Below are 14422 nucleotides of genomic sequence, written 5' to 3'. Positions count from 1 at the left end.
GGGGTGACCAAAGATCTATCTCAGCCCTCGCAAGTACACCTATGTGCGTACAATTAGGTGAATACCTTATGCCTCATCCTCCCGACAATTTACCCACCTGATAACTTACGTACATGATGACTTACTTGCCTGATAACTTACCCACCTGATGAGTTACCCACCTGATAACTTACCCACATGATGACTTACCCACCTGATACCTTGCCCACCTGATGACTTACCCACCTCATAACTTACCCACATGATGACTTACCTACCTGATACCGTGCCCACCTGATGACTTACCCACCTGATAACTTACCCACATGATGACTTACCCACCTGATAACTTACCCACATGATGACTTACCCACCTGATAACTTACCCACATGATGACTTACCCACCTGATACCTTGCCCACCTGATGACTTACCCACTTGATAACTTACCTTCAAAATTACTTTCCCACCTGCTAACTTACCTATAAAATGACTTACCCACCTGATAACTTACCCACATGGTGACTTACCCACCTGATAACTTACCAACATGATGACTTACCCACCTGATAACTTACCCACATGATGACTTACCCACCTGATAACTTACCCACATGGTGACTTACCCACCTGATAACTTACCCACATGATGACTTACCCACCTGATAACTTACCCACATGGTGACTTACCCACCTGATAACTTACCCACATGGTGACTTACCCACCTGATAACTTACCCACATGAGACTTACCTATTTTTTTTTTTTGCAGGCCCACTAATTGTTTCACGTTTCTGTCACGGCGGAGTATGAGTATTTATGACTCGTATGGTCGCTTCAATAAGATTATGCCCCATGTATTTAACAACTTCTTCTGCTCTGTTGAATCTAAGTTGAAATCATATTGGGTTTGTAACTTTACACAGTGTTAGATAATGTTCCAGTGGTCTGTCTGACATTTCTCCACAGTGCTGACACTTCCTCTTATCTTCCGGAACCTGTAAGACTATTTTCCATGCACATGGGTATCCAAACCTGATGCGATGTAAGATATTTCTGTTGTTCTACTGTTCCCTGTCATCAAACTAAGTGGTTCGTAGTTTGTTGAATTCTTGTACCAACCCGCAGATCGTGATGTTGCAACTGCTGTATTGTGGTCACTGTGCATCTTCTGCACAGCTTTATTTCTAATAACTTGCTTTACCTGTGCTGGTTTCTGTGGTATGTAAATATCTTTATTTTTCTCTTAGTTACCATTTTTACAGCTGCGTCTGCTGTGTCATTTCCTATTATTTCTACAAGACTTGGCACCCAGTTGATAAATATCAGATGGCGTTGACGATTGAGTACTCACCTGGCTGTGTCTGCGAGGGTTGAGCTCTGGCTATTTGGTCCCCGCCTCTGTTTACATTAATGACCCACCAGTCGACTTACCCAGCGGGAATCCTAAACCACAGTCTTTTTTGCATCTTGCCTTACTTTCCTGTTTTCTTCTTAATAAACTGCCGTCTTTACTAGCATTCTTCTCTGCACACTGCCTGAACACTACTTGCAACAACTGGACACCAACTATGAGAACCAGCAGTTGCTACAACTGGACCCCAACTATGAGAACCAGCAGTTGCTACAACTGGACCCCAACAATAAGAACCAGCAGTTGTTACAGCTGGACCCCAACAATAAGAACCAGCAGTTGCTACAGCTGGACCCCAACTATGAGAACCAGCAGTTGCTACAGCTGGACCCCAACTATGAGAACCAGCAGTTGATACAGCTGGACCCCAACAATAAGAACCAGCAGTTGCTTCAGCTGGACCCCAACTGTGAGAACCAGCAGTTGATACAGCTGGACCCCAACAATAAGAACCAGCAGTTGCTTCAGCTGGACCCCAACAATAAGAACCAGCAGTTGCTACAACTGGACCCCAACAATAAGAACCAACAGTTGCTACAACTGGACCCCAACAATAAGAACCAGCAGTTGTTACAGCTGGACCCCAACAATATGAACCAGCAGTTGTTACAGCTGGACCCCAACAATAAGAACCAACAGTTGCTACAACTGGACCCCAACTATGAGAACCAGCAGTTGCTACAGCTAGACCCCAACAATGAGAACCAGCAGTTGTTACAGCTGGACCCCAACTATGAGAACCAGCAGTTGCTACAGCTGGACCCCAACTATGAGAACCAGCAGTTGCTACAGCTGGACCCCAACTATGAGAACCAGCAGTTGCTACAGCTGGACCCCAACTATGAGAACCAGCAGTTGCTACAGCTGGACCCCAACTATGAGAACCAGCAGTTGCTACAGCTGGACCCCAACTATGAGAACCAGCAGTTGCTACAGCTGGACCCCAACAATAAGAACCAGCAGTTGTTACAGCTGGACCCCAACTATGAGAACCAGCAGTTGCTACAGCTGGACCCCAACTATGAGAACCAGCAGTTGCTACAGCTGGACCCCAACTATGAGAACCAGCAGTTGCTACAGCTGGACCCCAACAATAAGAACCAGCAGTTGCTACAGCTGGACATAAACTCTGTGTAAAGAAAACACAAAAAACATAATACGAAAACTTTACATTGGCGGGACGCCCCGATGACGCAAGACTTGCCACCACCTGAGGGTTCCCCGCAATACTGACCCACCCACCCCCCACCCGTCGCTGGTGGGCTGACACCTGCCGCGGCCTGCCTGTTGTCTCCCCCCACCACCACCAAGACCCTGGTGGGCTGACACCTGCCGCGGCCTGCCTGTTGTCTCCCCCCACCACCACCAGGACCCTGGTGGGCTGACACCTGCCGCGGCCTGCCTGTTGTCTCCCCCCACCACCACCAGGACCCTGGTGGGCTGACACCTGCCGCGGCCTGCCTGTTGTCTCCCCCCACCACCACCAGGACCCTGGTGGGCTGACACCTGCCCCGGCCTGCCTGTTGTCTCCCCCCACCACCACCTGGGCCCTGGTGGGCTGACACCTGCCCCGGCCAGCCTGTTGTCTCCCCCCACCACCACCTGGACCCTGGTGGGCTGACACCTGCCCCGGCCTGCCTGTTGTCTCCCTCCACCACCACCTGGGCCCTGGTGGGCTGACACCTGCCCCGGCCAGCCTGTTGTCTCCCCCCACCACCACCTGGACCCTGGTGAGCTGACACCTGCCGCGGCCTGCCTGTTGTCTCCCCCCACCACCACCTTGACCCTGGTGGGCTGACACCTGCCCCGGCCTGCCTGTTGTCTCCCCCCACCACCACCTGGACCCTGGTGGGCTGACACCTGCCGCGGCCTGCCTGTTGTCTCCCCCCACCACCACCTGGACCCTGGTGGGCTGACACCTGCCGCGGCCTGCCTGTTGTCTCCCCCCACCACCACCAGGACCCTGGTGGGCTGACACCTGCCGCGGCCTGCCTGTTGTCTCCCCCCACCACCACCAGGACCCTGGTGGGCTGACACCTGCCCCGGCCTGCCTGTTGTCTCCCCCCACCACCACCAGGACCCTGGTGGGCTGACACCTGCCCCGGCCTGCCTGTTGTCTCCCCCCACCACCACCTGGACCCTGGTGGGCTGACACCTGCCGCGGCCTGCCTGTTGTTTCCCCCCACCACCACCTGGACTCTGGTGGGCTGACACCTGCCCCGGCCTGCCTGTTGTCTCCCCCCACCACCACCTGGACCCTGGTGGGCTGACACCTGCCGCGGCCTGCCTGTTGTCTCCCCCCACCACCACCTGGACCCTGGTGGGCTGACACCTGCCGCGGCCTGCCTGTTGTCTCCCCCACCACCACCAGGACCCTGGTGGGCTGACACCTGCCGCGGCCTGCCTGTTGTCTCCCCCCACCACCACCTGGACCCTGGTGGGCTGACACCTGCCCCGGCCAGCCTGTTGTCTCCCCCCACCACCACCTGGACCCTGGTGGGCTGACACCTGCCCCGGCCAGCCTGTTGTCTCCCCCCCACCACCACCTGGACCCTGGTGGGCTGACACCTGCCCCGGCCAGCCTGTTGTCTCCCCCCCACCACCACCTGGACCCTGGTGGGCTGACACCTGCCCCGGCCAGCCTGTTGTCTCCCCCCACCACCACCTGGACCCTGGTGGGCTGACACCTGCCCCGGCCTGCCTGTTGTCTCCCCCCACCACCACCTGGACCCTGGTGGGCTGACACCTGCCCCGGCCAGCCTGTTGTCTCCCCCCACCACCACCTGGACCCTGGTGGGCTGACACCTGCCGCGGCCTGCCTGTTGTCTCCCCCCACCACCACCTGGACCCTGGTGGGCTGACACCTGCCCCGGCCTGCCTGTTGTCTCCCCCCACCACCACCTGGACCCTGGTGGGCTGACACCTGCCCCGGCCAGCCTGTTGTCTCCCCCCACCACCACCTGGACCCTGGTGGGCTGACACCTGCCCCGGCCTGCCTGTTGTCTCCCCCCACCACCACCTGGACCCTGGTGGGCTGACACCTGCCCCGGCCTGCCTGTTGTCTCCCCCCACCACCACCTGGACCCTGGTGGGCTGACACCTGCCCCGGCCAGCCTGTTGTCTCCCCCCACCACCACCTGGACCCTGGTGGGCTGACACCTGCCCCGGCCTGCCTGTTGTCTCCCCCCACCACCACCTGGACCCTGGTGGGCTGACACCTGCCCCGGCCAGCCTGTTGTCTCCCCCCACCACCACCTGGACCCTGGTGGGCTGACACCTGCCCCGGCCAGCCTGTTGTCTCCCCCCCACCACCACCTGGACCCTGGTGGGCTGACACCTGCCCCGGCCAGCCTATTGTCTCCCTCCACCACCACCAGGACCCTGGTGGGCTGCCATCTACCTGTCCTCATCATCCCCCTACTATCCCACTCTCCTCCCCCCCCCCCTCACACACCTCTAGGACACTCTCTCACTACTCTCCCTCTGCACATTCTCCCTCCCCCCCACCTCACACTCCTCCTGGACACTCCCTCACTACTCTCCCTCTTCACACTCCCCCTCCCCCCCCAACACTGAAAATGGGTACTTGAAGAAAACCCAGACATAATAGCACTCACAGAAACAAAGCTAACTAAAACCTTAACAAATGCAGTGTTTCCACAGGACTACTGTGTTGTGAGGAAAGAGAGAGAAGGAAGAAGAGGTGGTGGTGTAGCTCTGCTGGTAAGAAAAGGTTGGGATTTTGAGGAAATGGTTATTCAGGGCTGTGAAGATTTCAGTGACTATATAACAGGTACAATAGCAACTTGAGGACAAAGAATTGTAGTTGCAGTCATATATAATCCACCACCAAATGACAGAAGACCCAGACAGGAATATGATAGAAACAACATGGCCACCATTAACATAATAGAGAGAACAGCGTCTCTCGCTAGTAGGAATGGATCTGGACAACTAATCATGGGGGATTTCAACCACGGGAAGATTGATTGGGAGAACAGAGACCCGCATGGAGGACCAGATACATGGAGAGCTAAGCTGCTGGACGCGCAACCCTCCTGTTAAAAATAACGTCACTTTTCGCCCGTATGCGCACTATGGCCAAATTTGGACGTAATTTGAAATGAAATCGACTCACAAAAGTGACGTTCTGTTCCGTTTTCTATTTGAGTCGTCCGGCGTACGCGCAGAGGTTATAAGAGGACACTTTAAATTAACGTTTTGAAACTTTATGAGAATTTCCTGCCAACCTAACCTATCAGAGGACCCTTAACTTACTGTTGTTGAAAAAAAAAATCCCAAATTTATTTTCATTTTTTTTTCATTTTTAAATTATGTCCAAATTCGGTCATACGGGCAAACGGCCACAAGCGACGTTCTTTTTAAGAGGACAGGTTGGGACGCGGCAACAAGAAACTTTCTAAGCCAGCACATCAAGGGACCGACAAGAATGAGAGGGGAGAATGAACCAGCTATGCTTGATCTGGTATTTACCCTTCATGAGTGGGATATAAGGGAGGTTAAGATGGAAGCACCCTTAGGAATGAGTGATCACAGTGTATTGATCTTTGCGTACTTGGTAGAGCTAGGACTAATCTCCCTCAAAAAAGAACTAGAAAACAAAAGGCTGGCATACTGAAAGGGGAATTATGAGGGGATTAGAAGTTTCCTAAGGGATACCCCCTCCCCGCTCAGCTCGTTGTCGCCGTGTGGGGGCTTAGTGGGCGGCTGCCGGAGTGTGATGCTCCTTGGGACAGTCCTCTGTCCTTTTCTAGCCTTGTGCTCCTGCTGCCGTCCTCTCCAATTCTGCTGGGCATCTTTTCCTTTTCCTTCTGTTTCGTTTTTCTCCCCCCTCTTCTCCTATCTGCTTGCCGTTTCCTACCGACCTTTTGCTCGTTCTGGTTCTTCCCTTGGACTTCTTCTATTTTGACGCCCGGGTGCTTGAGGAGGCATACTCATGCACCCGTAGAACTGCAGTACCCGACGTCGAGAGCGAGGGGAACCTTTTATTGTCAATCCCCACTTCGTCACTGAACCCGATCTCGACGGACTGTCGGTTTCTTAAGGTGGCGTTTGTGGGGCGTATACTCGCGACGCACCCCTAGGAGGCCCCGACAAGATCGGCGATAGCTTCTTGTTGGGTGTCCTGCCTCTAATTGTGGCTCCATGGTGGGTGTGGGGGCACATTCGTGAGTGAATTCTTTCTTTCGTCATGATGATTACCCCTGCTTCGGCTTCTTCTGGTTTACCTTCTCAGGCTCGTGGGGTGGGCGACCAAGCCCCCGAGTCGGTCCGTATTGGAAGACCGGGCTCTGTAGCCTCCGCTGCATTGGGCCCCGACCTTGCTCCTCCTTTGGCCTCTCTGACTCCTTCCTCTGGCTCCCCTCCCTCCTCTGTGGTTGGGTCGAGCCCCAAGCCCCCAGTGGTGACTACCTCGTCCCCTGGCGCGGACCCTTCTCTAGTTGTAACTACTGCGCCTTTTAACCCCTCTCTCTCTGGGGGTTCTCACCGCCGTCCTCGTCACGGCCGCCCTCGCTCGATTCCTTCCAGTTCTGCTACCTATCAAGCCTTGTTTGGTCCCACTTCGTGGGCCAAATATTTTGATCTCCTCCCTCTTGATTCTGCGCCTCCTGACGATTTCTCCCTCCATCGACATCTCATTGATTCCGTGGATGCCTCCATTACTTTCAACCCCACTCGTCTCGGTACACGTGTCGTTGCTGCTCCTTCTCAGGATGCTGCTTCCCGCTTGGCTGCCTTATCCTGCCTTGGCGAGATCCCCGTTCGGGTCTCGAAGAACGTTCAGTTGAATGCCAGTGTTGGCACTATTTTGCTCCCGCCCCATGTTGCGACCGGTGTTCGGGACCTGCGCGACTGCCACGACGATATTCGACATATCCTCGCTGCCCAGGGCCATTCTATTCTCCAGGTGGACACGTTTACTCGTCCCCCTCGTGGTAGTCGCCGTCAACCCCTCCGGGTTGTGAAGATTACCTTTGATGGTAGGACCCTTCCACCCTCTGTCATTCTTGCTGGTGCCAGGTGCTCTGTCCAGGAGTACATTCCTTCTCCTCGGCTCTGCAACAAGTGCTGGAGGTTTGGGCATGGTGCCCTCCGCTGCTCCGGGACTGTCTCTCTCTGTCCTTTGTGTGGTGGCGAAGGTCACTCTAAGTCGGAGTGCGCTTCTCCCCAGGCTCGTTGCCTCAACTGCGGTGAGGCCCATCCTACCTTCTCCCGTGCGTGTGTCCATTACAAGCTTGAGGCAGCCGTCCTCAACTTGAAGCACCGGGAGCGTTTATCTTTTCCTGAGGCGAGGCGCCAGGTTCGCCGGCTCCCGCCTTATGCTAATATCTCGTATGCTCGCGTGTTGCGCTCTTCCTCTCCTCATCCTTCCCGCCTTCCTCAGACTCACAACCGTTTCCGGGCCTTGGACCCTGATGCGCCCACTGCCCCCTCCTCTGTCCCTTTGGGTTCTCTCCCGAAGGATCCTCCTCCTGGTCCTCTGTCTGGGGTTCCCCTTCCTTCTACCCGGTCTGTCGTGTCTTCTGTGTCTTCTTCCTCGTCCCCCTCCGATCCTCCTTCCCATCCTCTTCCTCCATCTATCGGCTCTCCCCGCCGCCTGTCGGTGCGGGCGGATGTCCATCGCTCTCCTAACGGCCGTCGTGTGTGCTCTCGTTCGGCTTCTCCTGTTGAGACACTGGAATCCGTTGCCCGGTACGTAGTTGCTGGGACACCAGTCTCTTTAAGTCAGAAGCGTAAGCCTGGCTCCTCTCCTTCCTCTTCCCCGGCGGGTAAGAAGGCTTCACTTTCTTCCTCAGCTCCTCCTTCTGGCTCTGTTGCTCCTTCCCCTCCCGTTTCAGTGCTTACGCCCCCTGTTCCTGCTATGGAGGTTTCTTTGGCCCCTGCTTCCCTTTCGGTTGCTGCTCTTGCTGGGGTGCGCTCCTCTCTTTCTACTCCCCCTCTTCCTGCTGCTGTCCTTGACTGCTCCTCTCCGTTGTCTCCTCCTCCTCCTCCTCCTCCTCCTCCTCCTCCTCCGGACCCTGCCCGCCCACCTCTGATCTGTTCTCCCGTTTCCTTCCCTCCGTCTTTGCTCAGTTTACCCATGCCCCCTAACCCTGACTTTGCTGACCCTGATCCCGACCCTGATATTCTTTAACGTGCTCTGTTGGTCTTTCGCCTTTGTTTCTTCCTTGTTCTCTGTTTTTGTCCTTTCTCTTCTCGTCGTTGTCCATTCTTCAATGGAACGTTCGAGGTTATTACGCCAATTTCCTCGAACTCCAACTTCTGGTTTCGCGGTTTTCGCCCCTTTGTGTCTGTCTCCAGGAGCCAATGCTTGGTGCTCGTCCTGGTCGTTTTCGTGGCTATTCCTCTCTCCCCCCCCCCCCAGCCATTGCTGGGGCTTCTAATTCTTCTGCTCTCTTGATTCGGGCTGATGTTCCCTTTGTTCCTTTACTTTTTCCTTCGCCTCTCCATTGTTCTGCTGCTCGTATCTTTGTGGGGAAATGGTACACAGTTTGTTCCATTTATCTCCCCCCGAGTGTCCCGCTCTCTCTTCCTGATTTGAAACACCTCCTAGACTCCTTGCCGGAGCCTGTGCTCCTGCTGGGTGACTTCAATTGTCGTCATTCTCTTTGGGGTGACGTTCTGACGAATACCCGGGGTCGCCTCCTTGAGCCGTTTCTCCTCTCTTCTTCCCTGTCTCTTCTGAATTCTGGTGAGCCCACTCATTTGGACTCTCGAACTCGCACCCTTTCTTGTCTTGATCTTTCTCTCTGTTCTTCTTCTCTTTACTTAGATTTCACGTGGCAGGTTCTTGATGACCTCCATGGAAGTGATCATTTCCCCATCCTTGTTTCCTTTTTCTCTTTTCGCCCTTCCCTCTCTTTCCCTAGGTGGCAGTTTGCTAAGGCGGACTGGACCCTATTTTCCCTCAGTGCTACTCTCTCTGACCTCTCCCTTCTGCCCCTCTCTCGCGCTCTCCTCCTTTTTCATGACACTGTCTTCGACGCTGCCCTCCGCTCTATTCCTCGCTCTTCCTCTCGGGGTCCACGGAAGTGCGTTCCCTGGTGGAATGCGGACTGTGCTCGGGCTGTCCGCTGTAAGCGTGCAGCCTGGAAGAAGCACCGCCGTAGGCAGACGACCGATTCTTTTCTTTTCTTTCGGAAAGCGAGTGCGGTGGCCCGTAGGGCCATCCGTACGGCTAAACGTGAATGTTGGGCATCTTATGTCTCGACAATTACGTCCGAAACCCCTCTGGCCCAGATCTGGAAGCGTATCCGCAAGATAGCGGGTAAGTTCGTTCCCGATGTTTCACCGGTCCTTCACCTCCATGATACTCTTGTGGCGGACCCGTTGCAGGTCGCTTCCGAACTGGGTTCCCACTTTTCTTCTGTTAGCTCTGGTCTTCATCTTCCCCAATCTTTCCTTCTTCGTAAACCTGTCCTTGAGTCTCGTCCTTTAGATTTCTGCACTCATCTTCAGCTTCCCTATAATGATCCCTTCTCTCTCTCTGAACTTCGTTCTGCCCTGGCCCTCTGCGGTTCTACGGCGGCGGGCTCCGATGGTATTCATTATGAGATGCTTCGCCATCTCCCTCCGAGCACGTCTCAGTATTTACTGAGTCTGTATAATCGGATCTGGGAGTCGTCGTCAGTCCCTGAGGACTGGCTCGATGCCGTTGTCCTCCCTGTTCGCAAACCGGGGTCTCTGGGTACTTCCCCTAAGGACTTTCGCCCTATTGCTCTCACAAGTTGTGTCTGCAAACTCTTTGAACGTATGGTTAACGTTCGTCTGATGTGGTTCCTGGAACACCATCACCTCCTCTCCCCTTCTCAATTTGGTTTCCGCAAGTGCCGCAGCACGACAGATGTCCTGGTGAACTTGGAGGTCTATATTCGTACTGCTTTTGCTGCGAAGACCTCCGTTGTTGCCGTCCTTTTTGACCTAGAAAAGGCTTACGACACCACTTGGCGTTATCATATCCTATCTCAACTTCATTCTTTTGGCCTTCGTGGTCATCTCCCTCTCTTTCTCCGCAGCTTCCTCTCTCGTCGTTCCTTTCGGGTGCGCCTTGGTACCGCTCTCTCTCCCTCTTTTCAGCAATACGAAGGTGTGCCCCAGGGTAGTGTTCTGAGCACTACTCTTTTTCTGGTTGCCCTCAATGGTCTTCTTTCCTCTCTTCCTTCTGGTGTCTTCTCCGCTCTCTATGTCGATGATCTTACCCTTTGTTGTCAGGGTGATGATTCGCCTCTCCTTCAACGCCGGCTTCAACTTGCAATTGATGCCGTGTCGTCTTGGGCCACAGGTCATGGCTTCAGGTTCTCTACTTCTAAGACTTGTGCCATGACTTTTACGCGGAAACGGGTTGTTCTTCGTCCCTCTTTGTCACTTTATGGTCATCCCCTTGAATACAAAGATTCCGCGAAGCTTTTGGGGTTATTCCTTGACACTCGTTTGTCTTGGTCTCCCCATATCTCTTACCTCCGTGTTGAGTGCTCTAAGGCCCTTACCCTCCTTCGGGTCTTGTCCCATACTTCTTGGGGGGCAGATAGGCGCACTCTCCTTGCTTTACATTCCTCTCTCGTCCTGTCTAAGCTCGATTATGGTTGCCCTGCTTACTCGTCTGCTTCTCCTTCTACTCTTCGCCGTCTTGATGCTTTGCACCATACTGGGTTGCGCCTCAGTTCTGGTGCCTTTCGTTCGACTCCCGTCCTTAGCTTGTATGTTGACACTGGCTTCCTGTCTCTCCAGGACCGCCGTGATCGCTACTGTCTTCGCTATCTTGCGCGGTCCTTGCAACATCCTTCCTCTCGCCTCTGTCGTGCTTTAACTTTTACCCCTCCTGCGGTTCCTGTTCCTCTTCACCACCTCCCTCTTTCTGTCCGGTTATCTCGCCTACAGGATTCTCTTTCCGTTCGTATTTCTGATGTTTCTCCTCGTGTTGTTCCTTCTTTGCCCCCGTGGAGGGTCCCTCTTCCGCGGTTTTGTACATCCTTGACTCGTATCACTAAAGCTTTTACCCCTCCTACGGTTCTAAAACGCCTTTTCCTCGAGCACTTTTCTTCTCACTCCCGCTCCGTTTCTGTCTTCACCGATGGGTCTAAGTCAGCGGACGGTGTTGGCTACTCTGTTGTTTTTCCTGATCGCACTTATATGTGTCGCTTGCCTCCGGAGACTAGCATCTTTACAGCGGAACTTTATGCTATTCTCTATGCTCTTCGTCTCCTGCTTTCTCGTTGTCAGTCTTCCTTTGTGGTTGTTGTTGACTCTCGTAGTGCCCTCATGGCTCTCGGGTGCTTTAATCCAGTTCATCCAGTAGTTGTCGAGATCCAGCATTGGCTGTTTCTCGTTCACAGTAAATTTAAGTCGGTTGAGTTTTGTTGGGTTCCCAGCCATATTGGCGTGTCTTTAAATGAGCGTGCGGATGCTGCCGCTAAGGAAGCTGTCCGCTCTTGTCCCATCTCTCGTAAAGGCATTCCGTATTCCGACTTTTACCCGGTTATCCATTCCTCAGTCCTTACCCGTTGGCAGGCTTCTTGGTTGTCTGTTACTGGTAACAAGCTACGTACTCTTAAATGTTGTGTTTCCTCGTGGCCGTCCTCCTTCCACCGTAACCGGCGGTGGGAAACAGCTCTGGCGAGGTTGCGTATTGGCCATACTCGCTTAACCCATGGTCACTTGATGGAGCGCCGCCCTGCTCCTTATTGTCCTAGTTGCATTGTCCCTCTTACAGTCGTGCATGTCCTTCTTGAATGTCCTGACTTCCAGGACGAGCGTGTGTCTTGCTTTCCGACCGCCCCTCGCGGTCACCTGTCCCTCGATAGAATTCTTGGTGACTCGGATACTTTTGATATCGTTCGCCTTATGCGTTTTTGTTCTCGTATTAGCATCCTTGGTGATATTTAGCGCCCTCTGATTATTTTGCGTATTTGATGGTGCTACATAGCCTTCCCGGTTTGGTGCCTTCTTTTGATAATTACTTACTTACTTACTTCCTAAGGGATATACTATGGGACACAGACCTCAGAGCTAAGTCGGTACAAGACATGATGGACTATGTCATCCAAAAGTGTCAGGAGGCAGTAAACAGGTTTATCCCGGCCCAAAGGGAAAAATCCGAGAAGCAAAAGAAGAATCCATGGTTTAACAGGACATGTATGGAAGCAAAGGTACTGAACAAAAGGGCGTGGAGGAACTTCCGAAATAACAGAACACCAGAAAGCAGAGAGAGGTACCAGAAAACCAGGAATGAGTATGTTAGTGTGAGAAGGGAAGCAGAGAAAAATTATGAAAATGATATAGCAAACAAAGCCAAGACCGATCCAAAGCTACTCCATAGTCACATCAGAAGGAAAACAACATTGAAAGAACAGGTAATGAAACTTAGAACAGGCGAGGACAGGTATACAGAAAATGACAAAGAGGTGTGTGAGGAACTCAACAAAAGGTTCCAGATGGTCTTCACAATAGAACATGGAGAGATCACTGCGCTAGGAGAGGGGGCAGTAAACCAGGCGGCCTTGGAAGGGTTCGAAATTACGAGAGATGAAATCAAGAGACACCTGTTGGATCTGGATGTGAGAAAGGCTGTTGGTCCAGACGGGATCTCACCATGGGTATTGAAAGAGTGTGCAGAGGCACTCTGCTTGCCACTCTCAATAGTGTATAGTAGGTCACTGGAGACGGGAGACCTACCAGAAATGTGGAAAGTGGCTAATGTGGTCCCAATATACAAAAAGGGTGACAGACAAGAGGCACTGAACTACAGGCCCGTGTCCTTAACTTGTATACCATGCAAAGTAATGGAGAAGACCGTGAGAAAAAATCTAGTAATACATCTGGAGAGAAGGGACTTCGTGACAAATCGCCAACATGGGTTCAGGGAGGGTAAATCTTGCCTTACAGGCTTAATAGAATTCTACGATCAGGTGACAAAGATTAAGGAAGAAAAAGAAGGCTGGGCAGACTGCATTTTTTGGACTGTCGGAAAGCCTTTGATACAGTCTCCTATAAGAGGCTAGTTCATAAGCTGGAGAGACAGGCAGGAGTAACTGGTAAAGTGCTCCAGTGGATAAGGGAATACCTAAGCAATAGGAAGCAAAAAGTTACAGTCAGGGGTGAGACCTTCGATTGGCGTTAAGTCACCAGTGGAGTCCCACAGGGCTCTGTATCCGGCCCTATCCTGTTTTTGATAAACGTAAACGATCTCCCGGAGGGTATAGACTCATTCCTCTCAGTGTTTGCTGACGACGCCAAAATAACGAGAAGGATTAAGACAGAGGAGGACTGCTTGAGGCTTCAAGAAGACCTAGACAAACTAAAGGAATGGTGGAACAAATGGTTGTTAGAGTTTAACCCAAGCAAATGTAATGTAATGAAGATAAATGTAGGGAGCAGGAGGCCAGTTACAAGGTATCATTTGGGAAATAAAATTCTTCAAGAGTCAAAGAGAGAGAGAAAGACCTGGGGGTTAAAATCACGCCAGACCTGTCCCCTGAAGCCCACATCAAGAGGATAACATCAGCAGCATATGCCAGGTTGGCTAACATAAGATCGGCATTTAGACACTTGTGCAAGGAATCATTCAGAACTTTGTATACCACTTATGTCAGACCAATCCTGGAGTATGCAGCCCCAGCGTGGAGTCCATATCTAGTAAAGCATAAGACCAAACTGGAAAAAGTTCAAAGGTTTGCCACCAGACTAGTACCCGAGCTAAGAGGTATGAGCTACGAGGAGAGACTGTGGGAATTAAACCTCACGTCGCTAGAAGACAGAAGAGTTAGGGGGGGATATGATCACCACGTACAAGATTCTCAGAGGAATTGACAGAGTTGATAAAGACAGGCTGTTTAACACAAGGGGCACACGCACTAGGGGACACAGGTGGAAACTGAGTGCCCAAATGAGCCACAGAGATATTAGAAAGAATTAATTTTAGTGTCAGAGTGGTTGACAAATGGAATGCATTAGGAAGTGATGTGGTGGAGGCTGACTCCATACACAGTTTCAAATGTAGATATGATAGAG

This window comes from Procambarus clarkii, chromosome 9 (assembly GCF_040958095.1).
Source record: "Procambarus clarkii isolate CNS0578487 chromosome 9, FALCON_Pclarkii_2.0, whole genome shotgun sequence".
NCBI classification, from domain to species: domain Eukaryota; kingdom Metazoa; phylum Arthropoda; class Malacostraca; order Decapoda; family Cambaridae; genus Procambarus; species Procambarus clarkii.
This window is presented reverse-complemented; position numbering follows the sequence as displayed.